General features: G+C 38.3%; 1 long non-coding RNA gene across 1 annotated transcript; it reads left to right on the forward strand.

The window, feature by feature from the left end:
- Positions 1-19,253: 19,253 nt before the first annotated feature.
- On the forward strand, positions 19,254-20,283 carry LOC111094888. Its single transcript, XR_005386027.1, has 2 exons — positions 19,254-19,597; positions 20,235-20,283. It is a non-coding gene; the product is annotated as an uncharacterized LOC111094888 (long non-coding RNA).
- Positions 20,284-27,912: the final 7,629 nt, after the last annotated feature.

The following is a 27,912-nucleotide window of genomic DNA, read 5'->3' on the forward strand; positions in this document are numbered from 1 at the left end:
GTCCTTCCAAACTTCTTGTTGTGATTTAGTTCTAATTTCAAGGCATTATGGTCCGAGAATATGCAGGGGACAATCCCAATCTTTTGGTATCGGTTCAGACCCGATTTGTGACCCAATATGTGGTCTATTCTGGAGAAAGTTCCATGTGCGCTTGAGAAGAATGTGTATTCAGTTGAGTTTGGATGTAAAGTTCTGTAGATATCTGTGAAATCCATCTGGTCCAGTGTATCATTTAAAGCTCTCAGTTTCTTTGGAGATGTTTTGCTTAGAAGACCTATCGAGTATAGAAAGAGCTAGATTGAAGTCACCAAGTATAAGTGTATTATTATCTAAGTATTTCTTCACTTTGGTTAATAATTGATTTATATATTTGGCAGCTCCCACATTCGGAGCATATATATTGAGGATTGTTAAGTCCTCTTGTTGAATAGATCCTTTAAGTATGATATAGTGTCCCTCTTCATCTCTCACTACAGTCTTTGGGGTAAATTTTAGTTTATCTGATATAAGGATGGCTACCCCTGCTTTCTTTTGAGGACCATTCGAATGGTAAATGGTTCTCCAACCTTTTATTTTCAGGCTGTAGGTGTCCTTCTGTCTAAAATGAGTCTCTTGTAGACAGCAAATAGATGGGTCCTGCTTTTTTATCCAGTCTGAAACCCTGCGCCTTTTGATGGGGTCATTAAGCCCGTTCACATTCAGAGTTACTATTGAGAGATATGAGTTTAGTGTCATCATGATATCTATTCAGTCTTTGTTTTTGTGGACTGTTCCACTGAACTTCTTCTTAAAGGGGAATTTTAAGAGGCCCCCTTAAAATTTCTTGCAGAGCTGGTTTGGAGGTCACATATTCTTTTAGTTGCTGCCTGTCTTGGAAGCTCTTTATCTCTCCTTCCATTTTGAATGAGAGCCTTGCTGGATAAAGTATTCTTGGTTGCATGTTCTTCTCATTTAGGACCCTGAATATATCCTGCCAGCCCTTTCTGGCCTGCCAGGTCTCTGTGGAGAGGTCTGCTGTTACCCTAATACTCCTCCCCATAAAAGTCAGGGATTTCTTGTCTCTTGCTGCTTTAAGGATCTTCTCCTTATCTTTGGAATTTGCAAGCTTCACAATTAAATGTCGAGGTGTTGAACGGTTTTTATTGATTTTAGGGGGGGATCTCTCTATTTCCTGGATCTGAATGCCTGTTTCCCTTCCCAGATTAGGAAAGTTTTCAGCTAGAATTTGTTCAAATACATATTCTGGCCCTCTGTCCCTTTCGGCGCCCTCGGGAACCCCAATTAAACGTAGGTTTTTCTTCCTCAGGCTGTCGTTTATTTCCCTTAATCTATCTTCATGGTCTTTTAATTGTTTGTCTCTTTTTTCCTCAGTTTCCCTCTTTGCCATCAACTTGTCTTCTAGGTCACTCACTCGTTCTTCCACCTCGTTAACCCTCGTCGTTAGGACTTCTAGTTTGGATTGCATCTCATTCAATTGATTTTTAATTTCTGCCTGATTAGCTCTAAATTCTGCAGTCATGAAGTCTCTTGAGTCCTTTATACTTTTTTCTAGAGCCACCAGTAGCTGTATAATAGTGCTTCTGAATTGGCTTTCTGACATTGAATTGTAATCCAGATTTTGTAACTCTGTGGGAGAGAGGACTGTTTCTGATTCTTTCTTTTGAGGTGATGTTTTCCTTCTAGTCATTTTGCTCAGTGCAGAGTGGCCAAAAGCAAGTTGTATTGGGAAAAAGAGAAAAAGAGAGGAGAGAAAGAAGGAAAGAAAAGAGAAAGAGAAAAAAAAAGGGAAGAAAAAGAAAAAAAAAAACGAAAAAAAAAAAAAAAGAAAAAGAGAAAGAAAAAGAAAGGAGAAAAAAAAGGGGGTGGGGGAAGGAAACAAATCAAAAAGCAAAACAAAACAAAAACAAAAACAAAAACAAAAACAAACAAACAAAAAAAGAACCACCGGGGAGTATCTTCTGATTCTGTGTACTTTAAGTCCCTTGGCTTCTCCTGGAAGTTGTCCGTCTAGCTGGTGTTCTGGGGGAGGGGCCTGTTGTGCTGATTTTCAGGTGTTAGCAGTTGGGGGAGCTGCTGTGCCCCTGCCTGGTGCAGGGCTCGGTGGGGGTTATTTCACCCCGTGAGGCCGCAGGAGGAACAGCCCCAGTGGCGGGGCAGCTCTGGAAACCTGGAGTCAGCTCCGGCAGGAACTCCGTCTGCAGGGCCTGGAGGCTCCGGGGCGGGGCCGCTGATGTGCTCAGCTGGGGCAGGAGCGTCCTCGCTGTCCTGGGCCCTCCCGGCCTCTGCCTGTCCCGGGGGGAGGCTGGATCCTGGTCTGTGTCCCGGGGCCCTGTGCTCCGGAGCCTGCGCTGTTGGATTCGTGCTCCTGCCCCGCAGTCCCCTCCGTGGAGCCGCCCCCGAGCCCCTCCAGCTGCTCCGGGTCCCGCCGTGCGCTGCAGCCCTTAGGGAGCTCCGCGCATCTCCCGGGCGCAGGTGTCTGTTAGTGTCCCCGGGAGCCCGAGGGCATCCCCGCCCTCCTGGGTCCTGCTCCAACTCCCTGGAGCCCCTTTCCCCCGGGAAGGTCGGTGCAGCTCCTGCTCCTCCGGGACGGGGCTCTCCTGTCCTGGGGACACTCGCCCCGGCCTCAGCCCGGCTCCTCGCGGGCCCCTCCCCCTTGGAGGCCTTTGTTTCTTTACTTCTTTTTCCCCGTCTTCCTACCTTGATAGATGCGCGAACTCTTCTCACTGTAGCATTCCAGCTGGTCTCTCTTTAAATCTCAGGCCGAATTCATAGATTTTCAGGATAATTTGAAGGTTTTCTAGGTAGTTTGGTGGAGACAGGTGATTTGGAGACCCTGCTCTTCCGCCATCTTGCTCCTCCCCCCCTGCTTTTTCTTTTTAAGTCTCACATTGTATATTGGAGATCTTTCCATATAGGTATATAGAGAAGTCTCATTCTTTCTTTTCTTTTTTTCAATTGCTGTTGAGTTCTCCATTGTATGATTGTATTTATAGTTATTTAATTATTCCTTATGGATAGACACATGGATTTTTCTTATTCTCTGCATTGTAGCTAATGCAGTAATGAATAAACTTATACTTTTCCGAAATTTAATTCATGCATGTATGTCTATAGAATAAATTCCCAGAGGAGAGATTTCTCCATCAGAGGGGAAATGCATTTGTAATTTTAATAGATATTTACAAATTGCCCTTCAGGGGAATTTTACCATTCTTCACTTCTCGCAGAAATGTGTAGGAATGCATGTTGCTCCTGGCCTTGCCAACAGAATTGTCAGACTTTCAGATTATTTGCCAATCTGATAGGTGAAATATGCTATCACAACAAACCAAAATTTTAATTTCTAATTTGTATTTATCTTATTTTGAGTGACTTTGACCACCTTTAATACGTTCAATGGCAATTTGTAATTTCTGTAAGTTATTTGTTCCTGTACTTTGATCTTTTTTAAATTTTTATTTATTTATGATAGTCACACACAGAGAGAGAGAGAGAGAGAGAGGCAGAGACATAGGCAGAGGGAGAAGCAGGCTCCATGCACCCGGAGCCCGAAGTGGGATTCGATCCCAGGTCTCCAGGATCCCGCCCTGGGCCGAAGGCAGCGCTAAACCGCTGCGCCACCCAGGGATCCCTACTTTGATCATTTTTATTGGATTATCAGTTTCTTTACTACTGCTTTAGGGAGATAAGGCCTTTGTATGTAATATGATTTTCAAGTTATTTCCAAATATGTCATGATTATTTGATATTGGTTTTTTCTATGCAGAAGCTAATGGGTTTTTAAAAATATATATACATACTCTGTCTACTTCATCAATCTTTGATGGCTTCTGAATTCAGAGACTTTAAAAAGGTTTTGTCCAATCTAAGGTTGCAAAGAAATTTGCCATCTTTTTTCTGATTACTTTTATGTTCTCATTTAAAAAAATTTTTTTAAAGATTTTATTTATTTATTAGAGAGAGAGAGAGAGAGAGGCAGAGACACAGGCAGAGGGAGAAGCAGACTCCATGCAAGGAGCCTGATGAGGGACTCCATCCCAGGACTCCAGGATCAGGCCCTGGGCTGAAGGCCACGTTAAACCACTGAGCCACCCGGGTGCCCTTTGTTCTCATTTTTAAAAAATATTTGGCAGATGTAGAGTTTATCATGGCATTTGTTATGAGAAGTGGATTCAACTTTTTCTTCATATGGCTGCGTAGCTATTTCAAAAACATTTTACTAAAAAGTCCGTTCCCAAATTAATATATGATATCATCCCTATATATATCTTTGTGTATTTCAGGAACTTCTATTTTGTTTCATTGTTCTATTTGTGTGTCCTCTATATTATTTTTCAAGATTGAAGCTTTATATAATGTTCTTTTTTAATCTTGTAGGGTTAGTTTTCCCTCAATGATGTTCCTTTTCAAGACTCTACTATACATCTTTGCTGTTTTATTTTTCTATATGAACATTAGAATCAGCTTGTCTAGTTCCACCCAAAAAACCTGTTTATAGTTTTATTGAACTGGTGTGTTAAATTAATGAATTAATAGTCCTCTAAGCAGGAGTGACATCTTTTTGATATTGAGCCTTCCCTCTTAATAATGTGGTGTAGTAAAGGTATTACATAATGGTTTAATTATAAAACTAATCCTTTTTCTTAAAAGATTTTATTTATTCATGAGAGACACAGGCAGAGACACAGGGAGAGGGAGAAGCAGGCTCCCTGCGGGGAGGCCAATGTGGGACTCGGTCCCAGGAACCCAGGATCACACCCTGAGCCAAAGGCAGATGCTCAACCACTGAGCCACCCAGGTACCCCTGTAAAACTAATCCTTAAAGTAACATGTAACTTTCTAACTATTGAAGACTACCGTCAAAAAAAAAAAAAAAAAAAAAAAAAAAAAAGAGGCAACATAATGAGATACACATTCAAATGACAGAAAAATACCAAACATATCTGTCATGTCAGTAAATTTGATTAGGCTAAATTCACTTGTTACAAGAAAAGTATCAGGAAATCAATCCAACTCTATAATGTACATAAGAAATATTTTAAGAATATTATTTGAAAGGTTAAAATTTAAGTGATGGGCAAAGATAAGAGAGTAAAATGTTGGAAGTTCTCCTCACAAGGAAACATTTTTTTGTAACTTTGTATGGTGACTGAGAGTAACTAGACTTATCATGGAGTTTCTATAGATATTGAATCATTATGTTGTACACCTGAAAATAATATGATGTTTTAAGACAATTAGACCTCAATATAAAAAATGGGCAAATATATACCAGGTAAATAGAAACCAAAAAAAATCAGGACTTAATATCTTAATAAAACAGTGTAATTCAAGCCTCCAAAACATTAAAAAAAGACAAAGAAGGACATTTTATTATGCTAAACATATAATTAACAAGAAAGGTGTGTGTGTGTGTGTGTGTGTGCATTTTCCTAAAAATATTTTTTAAAATATTTTTTTAAAATTTTATTTATTTATTCATGAGAGACACGGAGAGAGAGGCAGAGACACAGGCAGGGAGCCCAACATGGGACTCGATCCTAGGTCTTCAGGATCACTCACGCCCTGGGCTGAAGGCAAGCGCTAAACCACTGAGCCACCCACACTGCCCTAAAAAATGTTTTTTTCACCTTCATTCTTGAATAGTATCTTAGCTGGTTATAGAATTTTAGGAAACCAGTTATTCGGCCTCACCAATTTAAAGCTTCACATTCTGCAATCTTAATCACTGTTCTCTGAGACTGTTAGTGCCACTGAGATGGCTGCTGTTGGTTTATCACTCTTGTAGATCAATTTTATTTTTTTCTGGTTGCATTTCAGTTTTTCTATTTGTTTTTGGTGTGTTATATCATGTTAAATGTGGATTTATTTTTGTTTATTCAGGTAGGATTAAATATTTTGCTCTTCCCTCCAAAATATTATTTATTTCATCAATTCAGGAAAATGTATCATTCATTCTTTCTATTCTCTACTTTTGGGATTTGATTAGAAGTGTGTTAATTTTCTGATTTTCTCCCCTATGTCTCTTAACTTCTTTTTTTAACATTTTTTTTAAACTGGCTCCACACCCAATGCAGAACCCAATGCTGGGCTTGAACTCATGATCCTGAGATCAAGACCTGAGCTGAGATCAAGAATCATATGTTTAAAAAAAAAGAGAATCAGATGTTTAAACAACTGAGCACCCCCAGGTGCCCCCAAATCTCTTAATTTCTTTTTTAAAAAATTATTTATTTATTTATTCATGAGAGACAGAGACAGAGAGGGGGGGGGGGCAGAGACAGGCAGAGGGAGAAGCAGGCTCCCTGCAGGGAACCTGATGTGGGACTCGATGCCAGGACCCCAGGATCACGCCCTGAGCCAAAGGCAGGCAATGCATATCAAAGGCATATCATATCAAAGGCAAGGCAAATGCATATCACTCAACCACTGAGCCACCCGAGTGCCCCTCTCTTAAGTTTTTTTCCCCTTCATTATGTATTCTGGGTAGCTGAATCATATGTAGCTTCCTGTTCAATATTTTTTGTTCATCTATGTTTGATGAACTTTTAATTTTAATGATTGCATGTTTTTATTTTAATTTTTAAAGATTTTATTTATTTATTCAGAGAGAGAGAGAGAGACGCAGAGACACAGGCAGAGGGAGAAGCAGGCTCCATGCAGGGAGCCCGACGCGGGACTCAATCCCGGGTCTCCAGGATCATGCCCTGGACTTGAAGGCAGAGCTAAACCACTGAGCCACCAGGGCTGCCCTCTTCTGTGAGATTCTATATTACAGCAGGTAAGACCAGATTCTGTAGCCAAACTGCTGGGTATGCATTATGTTTCCACCATTTACTATTAGAATTCAGTCAATTCACTTAGTCTTGATGCTTCCATTACCTCAGCCATAAAATTAGGGGGCAATTATTCTGTTGTAGCCAATCTCTTGGTTTACTCAGTGCACTCTACCTGTCTTTCAGTTCTTTCATTCTTTATATAACCAATTTCCTCACTAAATTACCTTCATTTTAAGTAATGGTTCCTATTTTCTTGGATGAGCTCAGCTCCTGTTTTTTTTAATCCTCTATTCATTTTTATCATGGGAGAGTTCCAGTTTTTTCCTTACAAATTCAGCTATGCATTGTTTATGAAATTGTCATATTCTGTTTCTTATTTCTGAATTTCTGTCATGAGAGGATTTTCAGGCTACCTTGGTTGGGCATTATGCCAAACCTGTGCATTTGTATTATATATGAGGTATTAAAGGGAGTTACTATCCTGTTATTATCAACGTGTTACCCTCATGGAAATAAGAGGGAAACCTTAACATAAATAATAACATTTATCTCTTTCTCAAGTTTAATGAATTGTTTTCTTTGGACTTACATGGTTTAACTTTCTAAAGGAAGTTGCTTAGAAGATAGATCAAAAGTAGCTGGTTAATTGGTAGAGATGAAAGAATAAATATTATTAAGCTGGGAGAAGAACATAGGAAATGGCACCGAGTTAATTCTCCTTTACCTAGAAGAGAAAAAAGCTGGCTAAACCATAGATCTCGTGTAATTGAGAATTGTAAGCATTGCTGACCATGAGAAATTATTAGATGTGCTACGGATTTTTGTATTCATAGACATCAGGCCACACTTTCAGGGCAGAAATCAATCATTTTATAACAAACACTTGCTAAGCAAATATATGTCAGACATTGTTTTAGGTGCCAATGATGCATTGGCAAATAATATGGACAAAAATCTCTGTCTTTCTGGGTGTATGTTTTAGAGAAGGAAAACCAATAGATCCAGGTTCAGGTTTATTGGGATTATAGGGAAGAGAGAGTTGAGATACTAAATAAAGTTGCCAGTGTAGGCTTTGCTGATGGGTTACACTTATGCAATGACTTGAAAGAAATGGAGGATTAACTGTGGGGGTACCTGGGATAAGAGCCACCTGTGCAAATCTTTAAAAAATAAAAAGGGGCCCCTGGGTGGCTCAGTGGTTCAGCCTTTGTCTTTGGCTCAGGTTGTGATCCTGGAGTCCTGGGATCGAGTCCCACATTGGGCTCCCCGCAGGAGCCTGCTTCTCCCTCTGCCTGTGTCTCTGCCTCTCTCTCTGTCTCTCAAGAATAAATAAAATCTTTAAAAAAAAGAACCACCTGTGCATAGCACATAGACAAGTCAAAAACCTGGAGGTGAAAAAAGGCCTGGCATGTTCAGAAATAGAATTATTGAATCAAGCCATCAAGTTCTTTTTAAATGGTTAGTCTCATACAATGCATGAAAAATTAAGACTGACTTTGCAGATTTGCTCATAAAGGAAATTTGTTTACATACTCCATTAACAATTATTGTTAAAACTAAATGGGGAGAGTGGGCTGTGATTCTGGCATTGTTGCATTTATGTGGGCATCTTGTTAGAGTAATTGGGGATGAAGAACTCAAGAAGGGAAAAACAGAATTAATAGGGATCCTATAGCAGAGAAATTAGCAAGTTAATGAAACTAAATAAAAATATCACACTTAATAATTATTTTTGATGGAGAGCATTCAAGATGCAGATTGTCATCCTTTGATTGAAGACTTAGTCAAGACAATAATTCATGTCAAAACAAATTAATAGAATATCAAGGTTTCTCATAAATGAAACTCTATCATATATGTGCAATATCATTCCAATTATCACATGAGGGTTTTTTAATATCAGCAAGAATACATAGAAAAGTGATATTTAAAGGTTACTAGCACTTATAATAATTCTGAATTGCAGGGCCAAATATGACTTGGGATTTTATTGGAACTGAGATTGCAGAATAGCCAGGAACCCTTTTATTTTTATTTCTTTACAAGCCTAGATAGTGATAGATGTTTTTGAAATCACTGGATCTTTCTAAGGAATTCCCAAGTCATTTCCAAAGAAAGAAAGCTCTGAATGTGGTTGTTCCTCCTTATAAATGTAAATTGCACTCATTAGGAATTTGATGCACACTTTTTTTCTCTATAGAGCGGTTGCATTTCTTAGGCAGCGAAGACATGCTGTATTAGCCAGAATAAAGGAGATAGTGAAAATTTGCCATACATACAAAGCAGAATTAAGTAAAATTAAAAAAAACCAGTTTGAAATTTAAATGATTGACTTATTTCACTCAGCATAATACCCTCCAGTTCCAACCACGTCGAAGCAAATGGTGGGTATTTGTCAATCGGAGAAGGACAAACATTATATGGTCTCATTCATTTGGGGAATATAAAAAATAGTGAAAGGGAATAAAGGGGAAAGGAGAAAAAATGAGTGGGAAATATCAGAAAGGGAGACAGACCATGAGAGACTCCTAACTCTGGGAAACGAACTAGGGGTGGTGGAAGGGGAAGTGGGGGTGACTGGGTGACGGGCACTGAGGGGGGCACTTGACGGGATGAGCACTGGGTGTTATGCTATATGTTGGCAAAATGAACACCAATAAAAATAAATTTATAAAATAAAAAAAGAAATTTAAATGACATAAATCACCTATATTTATCAAATGAAACCTAATGTTCTTTTATAGTTTATTTGGCTTCTTTATGATGATTTACTTTTCTACAGATTAACATTGTATCTTGCAATTAAATTTGTATAAATGTTCAGGTTCTCACCTCTTTCTGTGAGGTTTCTACCAACAGGTCTAATTCAATGGCAACTCCTTTTTGTTTTAATTCAAGGATTTTTGTGATTCCAATAAGCTCCCCAATGTTTAAAATTCAGTCTGAATTATTTTGCAACTCAATATTGTATATAAATCAAGAGACTTTATTTATTTTTTTAAGATTTTATTTATTTATTCATGAGAGACACACAGAGAGAGAGAGAGAGAGGGAGGCAGAGACACAGGCAGAGGGAGAAACAGGCTCCATGCAGGGAGCCCGACGTGTGACTGGATCCTGGGTCTCCAGGATTACACCCTGGGCCAAAGGCAGGTGCTAAACCTCTGAGCCACCCAGGGATCCCCAAGAGACTTTAAATAGTCCTCAAAGTTATAAGGTTAAATTGCTGGTATCAATAGAAATACATACTTTGAAAGAGCTAATGAGGAATCTAGACATAACTATAGTTCAAATTTTGTGAAAATGAAGCAATTTTTTATGAAAAACAATATCACAATCTGACTAAAAGATAGGTTTAGCTGTGAATTCCAGAATTTATGTTGGAATGAAGTTTCCTGTTCATTAAAAATGCATTGAAAAGCAGGTCATTAAATAATCAAAATAATCATGATATGCAAATAGTTTAGTCCTTTGAGAATTAAAGCAGCAAAGGTAACATTGTGTTTGTAGATTAATAATATAAGCAAGAAAATTCAATAAGGGATCAATTCAGTATGTTATCTAATTAACGTAATGTGGCTATTTCAAACACACAATATATTCCAATCTATTTGCGGTTTACAGATCATTTTCTTTGAGGTTGAAGGCAGCTGAAGTTATTGGTGGCAGGGTTCCTGTAATCTCTGTTCTTCCAAATTTCCTAAAAATCATCCATGTCCCTTTTGGTCTTTTCTCCCCCAACCTTCCAATAGTCATGTAAGCCTCCCATTCCCTATTTTCATGATTGAACTCTGACACATTCTTCAAAGGCACTATGCACTGTCCTTTTAGCTGCGACTCCTAGTGGATAATGCCCTACTTATTTGACCTCTCTGTTGTACTTGATGCTGTTAATATTTGACTTCTTTCATTTGTTCCTGGTTACTCCTTAGCATGAGCTTGTACAGGGTCCTTTTCCTTTGGTCTTCTCTTAAATGTTGGTGTCCCCAGAATTTCATTCTTGAGTCTCCTTTCACTGAACACATTATCCCTATATTATTTTGCTCTTTATCTCAGAAATCTGTATCTCTAGCTCAGAAAAAGTTTAAATGAATACACGAAGTAGAGAAAGAAAATTTAATGGCAAGAGAAAAAATGCATTTTTAACATATATTATTATTATTTTTTTTAGAAAAGGGAGAGGAGGGGCAGAAGGAGATGGGGAGAGAGAATCTCAAGCAGGCTGCATGCCCAATGTGGGGCTCGATCTTATAACCCTGAGATCATGACCTGAGCTGGAGCCAAGAGTCACACGCTTAACTGACTGAGCCACCCAGGTGCCCCAACATATGTTATATTTTAACCGAGTGTATGTATTCCACCTACAGGTAGGAGAACATGTAAATTCTAGAGTCATTTTAAACATATTGAGGATATTTGATTCGTTGTAAGTACTTTTAGTGATGAGAAATAGAATGGCAAAGGTGCTGATTTCAGTAAACTAAGAAGAAATTTAAACTTTCAGGAACCCAACAGAGTGTCTTTTCTAGTTTAACTTGCTGCTCTTGTGCATTAATGGCACAACCACTTTGGAAGACAGTTTGGTAGTTTCTTACAAAACTCAACATACTCTAACCATACAATCTAGCAGATGTTCTCCTTGGTATTTACCCGAAGGAGTTGAAAACTTAGATTCACACAGAAACCTGCATATGAATGTTTATAACAGCTTTATTCCTAGTGGCCAAAACCTGGAAACAGCTAAGATGTCCTTTAGTAGGTGAATGATGGATAAATAAACCATGGTACATCCAGATGATGAAATATTATTCAGTGCTAAAAAAAATGAGCTCTCAATTCATGAAAAGACACAGAGGAAACTTAATGCCTATTACTAAGTGAAAGAAGCCCATTTGAAAAGATTCCATACTGTGTGATTCTGAGTATAAGACATTCCAGGAAAAGCAAAACTATGGAGACAATAAACAGATTAATGGTTGCCAGGGCAGTGAAAATACTCCATATTATTACACCGATAGATATATGTCATTATACATTTGTTGTAATCCACGGAATGTACAACACCAAGAATGAGCCCTAAGGTAAACTATGGACTTTAGGTAATTATGATACATTGGTGTGGATTCATTCTTGGTTTAAAAAAAGTGCCCTTCTGGTGAGTGGTGTTGATAGGGGAGGTGATGCATGGGACGCAGTGTTTTGGGAAAATCTTTGTACCTTCCTCTCAGTATCATTGTGAACTTAAAACTCTTCTAAAAAATGAAATATTTTTTTTAAAAATTATTTATTCATTCATGAGAGACACACAGAGAGAGGCAGAAACATAGGCAGAGGGAGAAGCAGGCTCCCTGTGGGGAGCCTGATGCAGGACTATATCCCAGGACCCCAGGGTCACCACCTGAGCCAAAGGCAGGCGCTCAACCCCTGAGCCACCCAGGCAGCCCGAAGACCGAAATGTTTAAGAAAAATTACATTGTTTTGTCACTGCTTCATATTGCATTCACTTTCCAATCAGGTTTCCTCAAGGACTTAAGCAGAAACAGGTCTGGAGCCCCAGTTCTTTTTTTTTTTTTTTTTTTTAATAAAACCCTGATCCATTTGCAGACCTTTTGTTGGGGAAAGGGAGTACACTGGAGAGAATGATATTGAATGTAACACAGCAGAAGGGAAGGTTTCGATAAGATAGAAAAAAAACACAAAGGTCTGCTTGTCCTGTCTGCAGTCAAGTGGTAGGTTTTGAACCCTTGATGCCAGTGGCTGGGGGGAAAGGGGAAATGGGGAGGGATAGTCAAAGGGTACAAAGTTTCAATTATACAAGATAAATAAGTTCTGGAGATCTGCTACACAGCATAGTGCCTCTAGCTAACAAAACTGTATTGTATACTTAAAATTTGCTAAGAAGGTACATATTATGTTAAACGTTCTTACCACACACACAGGAAAATAACAACAATAATGGGGGCAGGAAGAAACTTTGCAAAGCAATGACTGTGGTTAGGACCATAAAGGCAGTGATGAAACCATGAGAGTATACTTATCCCCAAAATTTGAGTTGTACACATTAAATGTGTACAGCTTTTGACATGTCAACAACTCAATAAAATGGTATAAAAATATTAAAAGAACCCTAGAAGCACCCAAGTATATGGCGAGCCATTTTAAGTAACATCCGCATGGGGCTCCTATGGACGTTTTCAGTGTTTCCATCAATTTTCTATGCTTCAAACATGGCAGCAAGTAGCACAGAGGCAGGACTGAAGAGGCTTGTTAGTGGAGGTTGTGCTAATGTGTATAAACAGATAACATATGAATAATGGAGCCCAATTACCCCAACCCACTGCTTTGTGTCACTGCTACATATGATCTAAAGGTAGGGGAGTGATAGCTCCAAGAACTACTCAGATAAAATTTGTCACCAAGTGATGTTATAAAAATTTTGCTTTGGAAGGTGATTAGAAGAAAATAATGTGGTGCTTCTTAGTTACCTCGGTTTTTGAACTTCAATTCGTAACGATTGCAATCTATTGGGATTTGATGTGAGATTTCATTGTAATAAAAAGGGTTAAAAAACCACACCCACAATCCAAATTCTGCCCATCATCTGTTTTTATAAAGTTTTATTGGAACACAGCCACACCCATTAGTTTACCTATTGACAATGACTGCTTTTGTGCTATAAGGATGGAGGTGAATAGTTGCGGCAGAGAACATATGGCCAGCAAAGTCAAAAGTTTTTACTGATTACACTCTGCCCTTTACAGAGAAAGGTTGCTGACCTTGGAGTACAAGACTCTGTGGCTACAATAAATTTGAGAACTATGGAAATAGAGGAAACTCAATCATTGCAAACACAGAAGAAAGAAACATGCCCACGGTTTTGGATGAATCCCAGAGAAACTAAGATTTTCAAGTGTTTATTACTGGAATATCTTAACCTCCAAACCATTGTAGCTGTATTCGAATCTTGGGTATAACCACCATGTCCTCCAAATATTATCTTACTTGCATTTATCCATGCATACTACTGCCCAAAGTCTTCTAACTACTCATATTTAATATGCATTATTCAGAAGCTGCATGCACTCCACTCCCCTGGCATCACTCCACAGAGTATTTAGGGCTACCCTATCTGATTTTGAACTGTGTATTTTGCTTTAGCTGGACGTGCAGATTCCAATGTGGATATGGAATTGTGTTAAGGCTGAAAATACAGATGCTGTTAATGTTTTAATTTTTCCTCTATTAGAAAAAGGGGCAATTCATAATAACCCTATGATGAGTTAGAGCTTACAAAATGACTGAATCTAGAGGAGGCCAAGTTAATAAATGAAAAGTAAAAATTTGTATTCATTGTCTCGGAATTTCTAGATGGATGAGCAAATGGTAGTAGCTGAGTGAATCAAATGACTAAATAATTCATGGATTAATAGAACTTTTCATTTTTCCTCAGGATACTCAATATATTGCACATTCAGTGTTTGCCTAGCAGTGTGAGATTCAGCAGAGGAAACCAGAGGTGAGGAGTCTATAGGAGTGATGCACCTGGCCAAAATATCTATAAATTTTATGAGTCTGATAGAAAATCTTTAGCCACAAACTTTAACAAGCTGAAGAAAAATCCCACCTTAAAAACAGAACTCCAGTCTTTTTTTTTGTCTTTTTGTTTATTTATTTATTTATTTATTTATTTATTTATTTATTTATTTAACAGGAGTTCAATCTGCCAATATATAGCATATCACCCAGTGCTCATCCGGTCAAGTGCCCCCCTCAGTGCCCGTCACCCAGTCATCCCAACCCCCCAGTCATTGTTTAAGACAATTTGCTCTGCCTCCTATCAAGGAAAGAAGTCGCTAGTAATTCCAATCCCTTTCTGTCTGTAGTTCCTGAAGACAGCTGGATGAATGGCAAGGCAGCACCCCCATCCCCAAATTCATCACCTTTGTTAATACTGGAGTTAAGCAAAGCTCAGAGCACCACAGAGCCATTTAGACGCATTTTCTTTAAGAAGAAATTGCATCAGTAAGGATTCCAGGCCAAGAACAAAGCCGAAGAGAAAATCATGCTGTTTCAGCTGGAGAATTTTAAAGGTAATTTAATCTCCAAGGGAAATCTCACAGCCTGAATTCACAACACCACTTAGCATATATAGTCATGTTGTGCTGCTACTATATCAAAAAGATTGCTTGTGCTAATTGAAAAGGAGGAAAAAATATAGCACTGAATGAAAAGATGGAGTATCTCCCTTGGGTTTCCATCATCTGCCTAAGTTACCTGTTTTCCTGTATGTTGATGAACACTAATGATGGCAATTGGAGTCTAATAAAAGTTACTTATATCCTGTTTTGAAAGCTGATAAAACATAACAGAAAAAATTTTTGAACTCTAAAACAGAAAATTTTATTTAATGTTAAATCTTGTTTAACTTTAAAATGAAAATTCCCAGGGCACCTGGGTGGCTCAGTGGTTGAGAGTCTGCCTTTGGCTCAGGGCATGATCCCGGGGTCCTGGGATTGAGTCCCACATCGGGCACCCCACAGGGAGCCTGCTTCTCCCTCTGCTTATGTTTCTGCCTCTCTCTCTGTGTATCTCATGAATAATGAATAAAATCTTTAAAAAAATTCCCTGGTTCAATGGGAAATTGTTTAGGACATACTGAAATAGGTTAAATATATTTCACAGTAATTTAGTTTGGAAAACATGATATTAACAGAAGACAACAGCCAGTTAAAGGGCATTTTAAAACTGTTATCTGATATATGCACTAATATAGTGTACAATAACAATGTCCAATAGAAATATAATGTGAGCCTCATACGTGATTCTAAATTTTTTAGAAACCACATTAAACGAGATAAAAGGAAATTATTTACTATTATATGTTATTATATTTAGTAATATATTTTATCTAACCCATATGTCCAAATTAGTATAATTAAAACTTACGCTCAACATAAAAAAATACAAGATATTTTGCCTTCTTTTCTCATAATTTTTCTTCAAAATGTGCCATGTATTTTACACTTATGGCGCCTCTTAATAAAGACTTTTCACATTTTGAGTGCTCAATAGTTGTATGTCACTAGTGGCTATTGTATTGACAGCAAAGAACTGGATTGTTTTATAAGCTAGGCACAATGGAACATCTTCCCATTTATTTTAATTTTTTTTAAAGATTTTATTTATTTATTCATGAGAGACACACAGAGAGAGAGGCAGAGACACAGGCAGAGGGAGAAGCAGGCTCCATGCAGGGAGCCTGACGTGGGACTTGATCCCGGGTCTCCAGGATCATGCCCTGGGCTGAAGGTGGCGCTAAATCACTGAGCCACCCGGGTTGCCCCACATCTTCCCATTTAACACCAAAAATTCTATATGCTTCTTTGGTCAGCCTTCAGTTACGGTATGATAGAGCACATCTAGAGGGTATATGAGAAGTGGTTTAACATAACACCTCTTTGCAGTGAACTACTGAGTAAATGATTTGAACATAAAAGTAGTAATTTTTTGTGGCTCAACACTTTCAACGTTTCCTGATATAGTGATAAAAGGCTGTTTTCAAAGGTTATTTTCTTCCTTGCTTCATTAAACTAAGGTTGACAGCCCTGCTTACTGATTGGCTCAATGACCAGGGACATAACTTACTCGGGAGTCTTGTTGCTATGGCTGTTTTTTAAAAATTTGGTGATTGGGGATCCCTGGGTGGCGCAGCGGTTTGGCGCCTGCCTTTGGCCCAGGGCGCGATCCTGGAGACCTGGGATCGAATCCCACGTCGGGCTCCCGGTGCATGGAGCCTGCTTCTCCCTCTGCCTGTGTCTCTGCCTCTCTCTCTCTCTCTCTTTCTGTGTGTGTGTGACTATCATAAATAATTAAAAAAAAACATTTAAAAATTTGGTGATTACACAAAGGCCTATTAGTGGTCACAGCCTTCTGAAGGTGGAGATCCTGGATATGTCATCCCCCCCCACTTCATGTTTTCTAAGGTTGGTCATTGTTATCAATGTACTGAGTCCAAGGCATTTTATCGTTGACCAGAGGTACCTTGAAGATAGGTAAGTCTTAAATAAGGGATGTCATCTGAAACACAGGGTTGGAACCTAGGGAAATTATTGGCAATATGGGGTTTTTGTGCTTCCATATGTCTGTGGATGCATATTGTGATCAAGCAGGTTGAGATATGAATTGTGACAGGATTTCACTATTTTACTTAGTTAACACAAACAGACACCAGGCTGCTGAAATTCAGAATTTGGGGCCTAGGAAGGACACTCGGCATAAGTGTTTGGGGACTGAGAGATCACAGTCCACGGTGCACCTCATTACACAACAGAGGAACCTGGATATCACCTTTAGCCTTTTCTGGTCTTTTTTCCACACTTGCAAGTCACCTCCATTCCCAGGCTTGTCCATTCTTTCACCAAAATAGCTTCCATCTATCTCCTTGTCTAATGTCTTATGGTTTCTACTTTAATTTGGTCCCTCATGAAGCCTCTAGGACAACTATTAGTTTCCTTTTCCCAAAGACTGATGAATAAGAGTTTGTGTCTTCCCTCATAGCTCTTAATATAAATATACTGGATCTGAATTTCACGGAGGGGTTTATTCAAGGTTTTCATGTTGATATGAAAAAGATGGCTACATTTGGGCTGTACTGGAATAACGTTATGTAGATTGTTACTGATTAAATGAATACACAGAATGACTAGTTAAAGTTATGGCCGTAAAATGTAGCATGGCCTCTAGTGCCTAATTCTAGGCTCTGTCTATAGTATGGAGCAGAAGGGGAAACTGTTTTACCAGAAAAAAGAAAATGTATACCTTCAGTAATCATATGCAGTGCGTATAGGGAGATCTCATCAGCAGGTAAGTAGTATAATCACGCGGTTGAACAGCTCGAATCTGTCTTGTGTGTTAGTAAAAATACACATATATCTGTTCTTTGTAGTTCCTTAGGCCTTAGATTTAGACATTTTAAGAATCACCTAGCTGGTTGAGCCCAGGAGTAACAGCCTGTTCCCCTGGGGCTTTTGCAAAGACCACTCTGGGTAAGAAATGACGAAACCTGTCTCAGAAGAAAGATGACCAGGCTGGATACTGCCATTCTCCTCTCCACTGGAGATAGGTATTTTCTACCCAAAAAGCATGTTACCACCATTTGCCATTGAGCAATCAACAACAGAAAGAACTGGCCCTTCCAGGAGCCATCAAGATTGGCTGGGCTTATGGGCACCCTCCTCTGGTTCTGGGCACACAAGGGACAAAACCCAAATGAGGGACTGTCTACCTAAGAATATAAATGAACTGAAAGTGATCACTAAGTTTATCCACCTAGAAGCTGAAAGCTTGTTACTGCTGTTCATAAAAAAAATAATAATAATCCATGAATATTCCTCCAGGAAGGTAGCCAAGACAACTATGAAAGCTAAAAGATACCCTCAAGGGATTTTAAGACAAGAGACCTCTTCCAAAGTTCCCATCCCTTTAATTAAGTCTAAGAAAACCAAAGGACCAATCCTATTTGGCCATTATCACAGGCTGAATGAAAAGCTGAATCAAAATGAGCCCGAGCAGTCCCAAGAGAGTGTAGAAAAACCCACCACTTCAAATGAAGAGCGAGGCAGCCAGAACTTCAGAGTGGAGCCAGAGGCCTCAAATATCTGGGAATTCTCCAAAGTCTAGCCACTTTGAAATGGCCAACTACTTAGAGACCAAACTAAGCACAGACAGGGTACATGCATGGTAATGAATAAAATAAAAATTCATCCTGTGGTGAAAAAAATATATGAAATCAGTGGAATTAGACAACTAAGACTTTGCTAACAAAAACACAGCTTGGGGGCAGCCCTGATGGCCCAGCGGTTTGGCGCCGCCTTCAGCCTGGAGGATGATCCTGGAGACCAGGGATCGAGTCCCACGTCGGGCTCCCTACATGAAGCCTGCTTCTCCCTCTGCGTGTGTCTCTGCCTCTCTCTCTCTCTCTCTCTCTCTCTCTCTGTGTGTGTGTGTGTGTGTGTCTGTCTGTCTGTCATGAATAAATAAATAGACTCCTAACTCTTGGAAACAAACAAGGGGTGGTGGAAAGGGAGGTGGGCAGGGGGTGGGGGTGACTGGGTGACAGGCACTGAGGGGGGCACTTGATGGGATGAGCACTGGGTGTTATGCTATATGTTGGCAAATTGAACACCAATAAAGAAATCGGAGAAGAATAAGTAAATAAAATCTTTAAAAAAAATAAAAATAAATAAAAACACAGCTTGGTCAGCAAGGAATGAAATGCATGGAAGACCACAGAAGTGCAGTGAGCAAGGAGCATAGCTGGAGACTGAGAAGAAAAGACATTTTGATCATGGATAAACTGCATGTGCCACCCAAGTTGCCCTGGTTACTGCCTCCCTTCATGCTCATGACATGATAATGGACAAAGCTGTGGGCCAATGAGAGGTAATAGTGTGGTGTGAAGCCATACCCATTGCTTATCAGCTTTCACCAAGGGGAAGGACCAGGGCGCAATTTAAGTGGAACTTAGTGTTTGTTTTCTTTCCTGCTACAATCTTCATTGTCGAACTTCTGGTCACAAGTCTATTCATGGCAGAAAGTATAGATTATGACACAATAGAACTACTGCTTCTCATTATTATCATCAGTTGGACTATCTTGTTGCTGAGTTTGTTAGTCTACTGCCTAAAACTGTGTTCTTCCCTTTTGTTTTCATAGAAGACCAAGTCCTCCTAGCTTTCACTAAAGAGAATGTGACCACTTTGAAAACTCCAAGCATAGGCAACGTTGGATGGAATCTTTCCAAAAGGCAAAGCACATAGGTCAGTATCTAATTGTTTTATTAATGAGCCAAGGATGTATTCTATTTCCCTGAGGTTACAGGGAGGCAATGCCCAGATAGATAGAAGTTGGGTTATCTTTATGAAAGGAATAAACAGATTTTACTGCCTGGTTCTAGTTGAATTATGGGGGAAGGTCAGAATCTGAGAAAGAAAAGTGACCGCGTACAGAGTTGGACAAAGCTACAAGTAATTAAAGGCTTTCCTTTAAAGTCACATGGAAAATTTGGGATGTCTAGAAATACATCCTGAATTTTGACAAGTCATTTTGCCCTTGAGGGAAAGCAGGGGGAAATTAGAAGAATTTTCAGTGCTCCAGAGACTGTCAAGGCTAAAGGGCAAATTCTGATAATGTTTTGAAGGTGAACCATCAGGCACAGAAAGGGAAAAAATGTTGAGGCCCAATCTTTGCAAGATGGAAGGGGAGATAACAGGTAGGGGAATTTTTCATCGAGTGTCCTTAGAAAAGTGACTAAAAGAGAAGATTGAGAATAAATATTAGAAAACATTGAATACAGTTAGGCCCTTTACCAGTCACAGGTTTTTGGCTTTTTATAGTTATTTTTTCTTTAATTTGAGAAAGTGTCCTAAAACTATTGTATTTAATCTTCCCTTGCAGGAAAACAACTATGGACTCTAAATTAAAAGAACTAACCACGAAACTGTAACTTGGACCAATTTACTGAGTGCAAATTGATTTAAAAATGTGTTTAGAGATTTCAGATTTTCAAAAATAATTACCAGCTTGGGAAGTGCCATTTCAACCAACAATTAAAGCTATGTAACTGGGAACAGAAAATTTCCATTGATAAAATTTTAGGGACTTGTTTCAAAATATAGTTTTTGGAACATATTTGGACATTCTGCCCAAGTTAAATGCTTGAGACCTGTGTCAGGGGAGTTAAAAGGCTAAATATTCTCTCAGTGTGAGAATGCACTGTGATCCTGCAGTATGTACACTAAAATAGAACAGAATGGGAATAATTAATTGCAGTGGTATTATAAATTGTTACTTAAGTCACTAATCTTTATATTCAAGTAATATGTAAAGGCTGGGCCATGCTAGAAAGAATATATTTCTGAATCCTAACCTATATCCATGCTAGAGAGAATATATTTTCTGAATCCTAACCTATATTTCCAACTGCCTGCTTGATATCCTCATTTGAATATCTGGTAAAAACATGAATTTAATATGTACAAACAAGTCCAAACAACTCTTCATATAACATTCCACGTCAACTCTTCCCACAGTCTTTCCATCTGAATTGTAATAATTTCGATCGTCAGGTCAAAGTTATCTTGCCATCATTCTTCACCTCTTTCTCACACACCATGTATTGCCCATTGGTAAATCTTATCACCTCCATCCCTGAAATATATTACAGATTTGAATACTTCTAACTATTCCCACCACCATTAACTTGGTTTAAATCACCATCTCTCCTGGGATTATTGTAGTAATCTCTTAACTGGTCTCCCTGACTATTTCTTTGCCGCACTTTAGTCCAGTCTCAACATAAGGTGTCAATCAGATCATGTCACTTCTCTGTTTAAAACCCTCCCATGATTTCCCAGTGCTTTCAGAATATAAGCCACAGTCTTCACTGTGACCTCAAAGCCTCTGAATCATCTGGTCCCCTGACTTCATCTTCAATGACATTCCTGTTTCTCTTCACTTCAGCCACACTGATCTCTTGGCTGTATTCCATTTCAGATATTTGTTTTTGTATTTTTAAAATTATTTTTATTATTCTAACTTGAATTTATGTTTCTTTTTCTAACTTCTTGAGCTTATTCACTTTCCACTTTTTATTTTTAATATAAGAGCTGCTTTAGCTGCATCTAACAGGTTTTGTTATTTTGTATTTGGTCTTTCAGTATTGTCTACTTTTACATATTTTGTAATTGCCATTCTAATTTGTTTTTGACATAAATCAATTTTGAAATTCCCAAATGTATGCTTTAATGTAGTCTTTTAGAATACCTCTAAGTGGAATGCATCGTTGTTGGAAAATATAGTGTGTATGATACTGAATACTTTGAAATTTTGTTGATGGGCTTGATAGCCTAATATAAAATTAACTTTTTTTTTAAAGAAAAGGTTATTTGTTTATTTGAGGAAGGAGAGGCAGAGGGAGAGGGAGAGTCTTAAGCAGACTCTACACTGAGTGAGCCTGACCCCATCTCACTACCCTGAGATGGTGACCTGAGTTAAAACCAAGAGTCAGTCACTTATCAGACTGAGCCACCCAGGTGCCCCTGAGGTTAACTTTTATAAAAGTTTCACATATGGTGAAAAGAATGAATTTCCTAATATGGGAGTATAGGAGTAAGCTTATAAATTTGTTGCACAAATCATTATCAGTCTATTTGTACTTGCTGTGATTATTAATATATTTGGATTTTCTATTTTATTGTTTTTCTTATTTTAACTTCTATTTTGTCATCTTATAATTTTTCCTTGATTGTTTTCATTCTTTTTTTGTCTTTATTTAATTGGTTTTATTTCTCTCATTTCATTTTTTCTCCTGAGTGGTTCTAAGAATGCACAATATATTTCAACACACTGTTACACTTGCAATTTTTATTTTGATTATTTTATTTTAATTCCAGTATAGTTAATATACAGTGTTATGTTAGTTTCAGGTGTACAACATAGTTATTCAATAATTCTATATATTACTTAGTGCTCATCATGATACATGTACTCTTAATCTCCTTCACCTATTTCACTTATCACCCCCACCAACTCCTCTTTGGTAACCAGCAGTTTGTTCTCTATAGTTGATTCTGTTTCTTTTCTTGGTTTGTCTCTCTCTCCTTTTTTGGTCTCCTTTGCTCATTTGTTTTGTTTCTTAAATTCCACATATGAGTGAAATAATATGGCATTAACCTTTCTCTGATTTATTTTGCTTAGCATGATACTGTCTACTTCCAGCCATGTTGTTGCAAATGGCAAGATTTCTTTTTTATGGCTAAATAATATTCCACTGCATGTATATACAACATCTTTATCCATTCATCTCTCTCTATGGACACTTAGGCTGCTCCCATAATTTGGCTATTGTAAATAATGCTGCAATAGACATAGAGGTACATGTATCCTTTTAAAAAATATGTTATTTATTTATTTATTTTAGAGGGAGAGAGAGAGTGTGAGTGGGGGGAGGGGCGGAAGGAGAGGGCAAGAGAGAATCTTAAATAGCCTCCATGTCCAGCATGGAAACTGATTCCAGGACCCTGAGATCCATGACCTGAGCCAAAACAGTCAGATGCTTAACCAACTGAGCCACCCAGGCAACCCTGTCCTTTTGTATTAGTTTTTTCGTATTTTTTGGGTAATAGTAGTGTGATTACTGGATCATATAATATTTCTATTTTTAATTTTTGAAGAAACTCCATAGTCTTTTCCACAGTGGCTTCCCCAGTTTGCATTCCCACCAACAGTGCACAAGGGTTCCTTTTCCTGCACATCCTCACCAACCATTATTATTTTTTGTGTTTTTGATTTTAGCTCTCCCAACAGGTGCATTCCCTACAATGATATCTCATTGTAGTTTTGATTTATATTTCCCTGAGGATAGTGATGTTGAGCATCTTTTCATGTGTTTGTTGTCTTCTCTGGAGAAATGTTTGTTCATGTCTTCTGCCCATTTTTAAAATTTGATTATTTGGTTTTTGAGCATTGAGTTGTAAAAGTTCTTTATTTTTTATTTAATTTATTTGTTTTTATTTTATTTATTTTAAAGACCGTATTTCTAAGTAATTTCTACATCCAATATAGGGCTTGCACTCACAACCCTGAGATCAAGAGTTGCATGCTCTACCAACTGAGCCAGCCAGGCTCCCCATTTAAGTTTTTATTTTAATTCCAGTTAGTTAACATTACAGTGTTATGTTGGTTTCAGGTGTATAATAAGGTGATTCAACAATTCCTTACATCACCCATTGCTCAGCATGACAAGTGTGCTTCTTAATCCCTACCACCTGTTTAACCCATCCCCCCACATCCCTTGCCTTATATTTTGGATACTAACCCTTTATGCATATGTCATTTGTAAATATCTTCTCCCATTCAGCATGTTGTCTTTTAGTTTTATTGCTAGTTTCCTGTTATGCAGAAGCTTTTTATTTTGATGTAGTCCCAGTAGGCTATTCTTGCTTTTGTTTCCCTTGCCTTAGGAGATACATCTAAAAAATATTGTTATGGCCTACACTTGTAGGCTGTACATGTTGTACATTTTCAACATGCCTTCCTTAACTCGAGTTCTAAAATTAGTCATTATCTTTACCATCCTTCTCAACAATACAACATAAGGACCTTGGATGCTTTAACTCTCTTCATCACCTATGTTGGCTTGCTGTGATAAAAGAATAATGGACTCTGAGACATAATGAGTTTTAAGCTGAATTGGCCGCTGGACAAGGCATAGAAAATCTGATCCAATGTGAAGGGATCAGGTTATGGGATAAGGTCTTCAGATTAACTGTCAAAGAGTATCTCCAAGACCGTTAAAGGACTGGGGATTTACATCTAGACATAAAAGAGGGGGCAAGCCCCGGTGAAAACTATCTCCTAGAACAAAGGCAATGGCGGGGCTTAGAAAGTTGAAGAGAAACGATTTCTCACGGTCCTAGAAGTTCGTAGGGAAGTAGCTCAGCTGGATCTAGAACTTGGCACTTGGTGGATGCTAGTATTTCTGGCTTCAAGGCTGTTTCCAGAGCCTACAGTATGCAGGCTTTGGCCTTTGGTATGCATATTGCTTTGCACTATTTCTGGGCCTACAGAGCCCTGGATGTATGTATTTCCTGGTGCTTCGAAAAAGTAGGTGTCCCCTAGCCTTTCTTTGGCCAACCTGCAATTATGTAGCACGGAAGGGATGGGTTACTCTCTCTCAGCACGCACTCAGTTGCATGTCCAGCCTGCTAAGCAAAGTAGGCTCACCCCTTCTGCACAGCGAAGGAAACCACCCACAAAGTGAAAAGGAACCTATTGAATGGGAGAGTTTTTGATGATGGTGTATGAAGCTGCCTGAAAGTTTTACTTAACATAAATGATGATTTTTCTTGTGTAATATCTAGGAGTAGATATGTTCCATATGGTAAGTGTGGGTTTAACTTTATTAGAAACTGCAAAGTTGTTTTCCTAAGTGGCTGTACAATTTTGCATTCCCACCAGCAGGGTATGAATGTTTCAGGGTCTGTGCATCCTTGGCATCACTTATTTTTTTCCCAACATTTGTCAGAAGCTTGAAATGTTTAAACTTTAGAATGTCTTTATATTGACAGAAATGTTACACAGATAGCACAGAGAGCCTTTAATCCCCTCATCCAGTTTTTCCTTTTGTTAACATTATCATTTTCATTTATCATATCACACATCATAATGTACATTTGATAAATGAACATTTATCGAACCTAAGAAATTAACATTGGTACATTACTATTAACTAAAATCCAGACTTTATTTGGATTTCACCAGCTCTTTTATTTATGTTTTCTTTCTGTTCCAGGGTGGTCCAGTCCAGGGGACTTCATTGTATTTAGTTGTTGTGTCTCCCCAGTCTCCCCTGGTTTGTGACAGTTCCTTTCTTTTTTTGTTTGTTTTATGACCTTACCATCTTGAGGAGTCCTGGTTAGTTATCTAGTAAAATGTCTCCCTATTTATGCACATCTGATGTTTTTCTCATGATTATATTGCACTCATGTCTTTGTGGAAAGAGGCTCTTACAGATGAAGTGCCCTTTTTGTCTATCATATTATGAGGTTCCGTGATATTTATACAACTGAAATGGCAATATTAACTTTGGTTAAATTAATTTGGTTAAGGTAGTCTTTGCCGGATTTCTCCCCTATAGTGTTACTATAAGGTTTCCTTTCACATATTTCATTTTAGGAAGTGAGTCACTAAGCCTATTTTTCCTTTCCTTTCTTTTCTTTTTTCTTTTTTTAATTTTTATTTCTTTTTAAAGATTTTATTTATTTATTCGTGAGAGACACACAGAGAGAGGCAGAAACATAGGCAGAGGGAGAAGCAGGCTCCCTATGGGGAGCCTGATGCAGGACTCTATCCCAGGACCGCAGGGTCACGACCTGAGCCAAAGGCAGAAGCTCAACCACCGAGCCACCCAGGCGTCCCTAGGCTATTTTTCTGATAGCAATATAGCAACTCCTTTCTTCTTCTATTATTATTTGCATAATATATATTTTCCTTCCTCTTGCTTTTAATCCTTTTATTTACATTTCAAATGGGACTAATAAATAGCATATAATCTGTTTTAATCTTAAATAGGAATCTCTATTATATTTAGTGTACATTAACTTACATTTAATATAATCATAAATATTGTTGGATTTATATCTATTCTTTTGTCGTTTTCTGTTTATTTGGTTTGTTTTCGGCTCCTTTGTTTCTCCTTTTCTTATCTTCTTTTTTGATTAATGTGCTTTTTATAAAAATATACTTTACTTTTTTAGAATAATTTTAGATTAAAAAAGAATAATTTTAGATTTACACAAAAAATAAGAAGACAGTACAGAGAATTCTCATTTATCCCACACCCACTTTCCTCTGTCATTAACATCCTACAGCAATGTGATACATTTGTTACAATTAACAAACCAGTATCAATACACTGCTATTAAATAAATTCATACTTTATTCAGATTTCCTTACTTTTCCTCTAATGTCATTTTTCTATTCCAGGATTTCATTTAGGATACCACATACTTTCAGGTGTTATGTCTTCTTAGGCTCCTCTTGGCTTTTTTTTTTTTTAAGATTTTATTTATTTATTCATGAGAGACATACGGAGAAAGAGAGAGAGAGAGAGAGAGAGAGAGAGAGAGGGAGAAGCAGGCTCCATGCAGGGAGCCCGATGCAGGACTCGATTCTGGGCCCCCAGGATCACACCCTGGGCTACAGGCGGTGCTAAACCGCTCTGCCACCGGGGCTGCCCTCCTCTTGACTTTGACAGTTTCTCAGACTTTCCTTGTTTTTGATGACTTTGACAATTTTGAGGAGTACTTGTCAGGTATTTTGTAGAATGGCCCTCTATTGGGATTTGTCTGATGTTTTATCTTGTGGTTAGACTGACGTGATGGTTTTTTTGGGAAGAATGCAGTAGAGGTAAAGTGTCCTTCATCACATCATATTTTAACATGACTTATAACTCTTCATGTTGACTTTCATAATCTGGCTAGGTAGTGTTTGCCTCTTTTGTGAAATTTTTCCTCCCTGCTCCCAAACTTCTTTATTTTCCATACTGTCTTTTTAGGAAGTCAGTATGTGCACCCTACACTTAAAGAGTGGAGAGCTATGCTTCCTGTCTTTGAGGACACAGTATCTACATGCATTATTTGGAATCCTTGAATATTTTTAGCATTTTATTTTAATTTTTGTGGTTTTTTAAAGATTTTATTTATTTATTAATGAGACATACACACACACACACACAGAGAGAGAGAGAGAGAGAGAGAGGCAGAGACACAGGCAGAGGGAGAAGCAGGTTCTATGCAGGGAGCCTGATGTGGGACTTGATCTCGGGTCTCCAGGATCACGCCCTGGGCCGAAGGCAGGCGCTAAACCGCTGAGCCACCCAGGCTGCCTTTTTTGTGGGTTTTTAAAAAAGATTTATTTATTTATTTATTCATGAGAGACACACAGAGAGAGGCAGAGGCATAGGCAGAGGGAGAAGCAGGCTCCATACAGGGAGCCTGATGTGGGACTCGATCCAGCATTCCAGGATCATGCCCTGAGCTGGAGGCAGACACTCAACTGCTGAGCCACCCAGGTGTCCCTTTGTGGGTTTTTTTCCCACTGTGTCCTTGTATTATTTTTTAAGTGATCCCACTGGCAGGATACATATCTAACCTTTTACACTTTCTTTAGAGTTACAGTTTTACCATTAGAAGTAAAATATAGAAGGATTATAGCCAGTTAGCCCCCTTATCTTCTCCCTTTGTGCTATAGTTATCATATGTATAGTATCTCCATACATAGAACATTCCCCTATACAATGTTATAATGTTATACTTAACATTCATATATATTTCACAGAAATTGGAGATTTATAGTTCTTAAAACATTTGCTTAGGTATTTACAATTTTTTCTTGCTATTCTTTCGTTTTTTCTGTTCCTGATCCTTTGAAGTTTCCTTCTATTTCCACATTTAGAGTAAGTGTGCTAGTGACAAATTCTCTTCAATTCCCTGTGTATGAGAATGTCTTTAATTTGCCCTAATTCCTAAAAACAAAAAAATTGCCTTAATTCCTGATGGACAAGTTCATTGGA

Source organism: Canis lupus, chromosome X (assembly GCF_011100685.1).
Source record: "Canis lupus familiaris isolate Mischka breed German Shepherd chromosome X, alternate assembly UU_Cfam_GSD_1.0, whole genome shotgun sequence".
In the NCBI taxonomy this organism is placed as follows: Eukaryota; Metazoa; Chordata; class Mammalia; order Carnivora; family Canidae; genus Canis; species Canis lupus.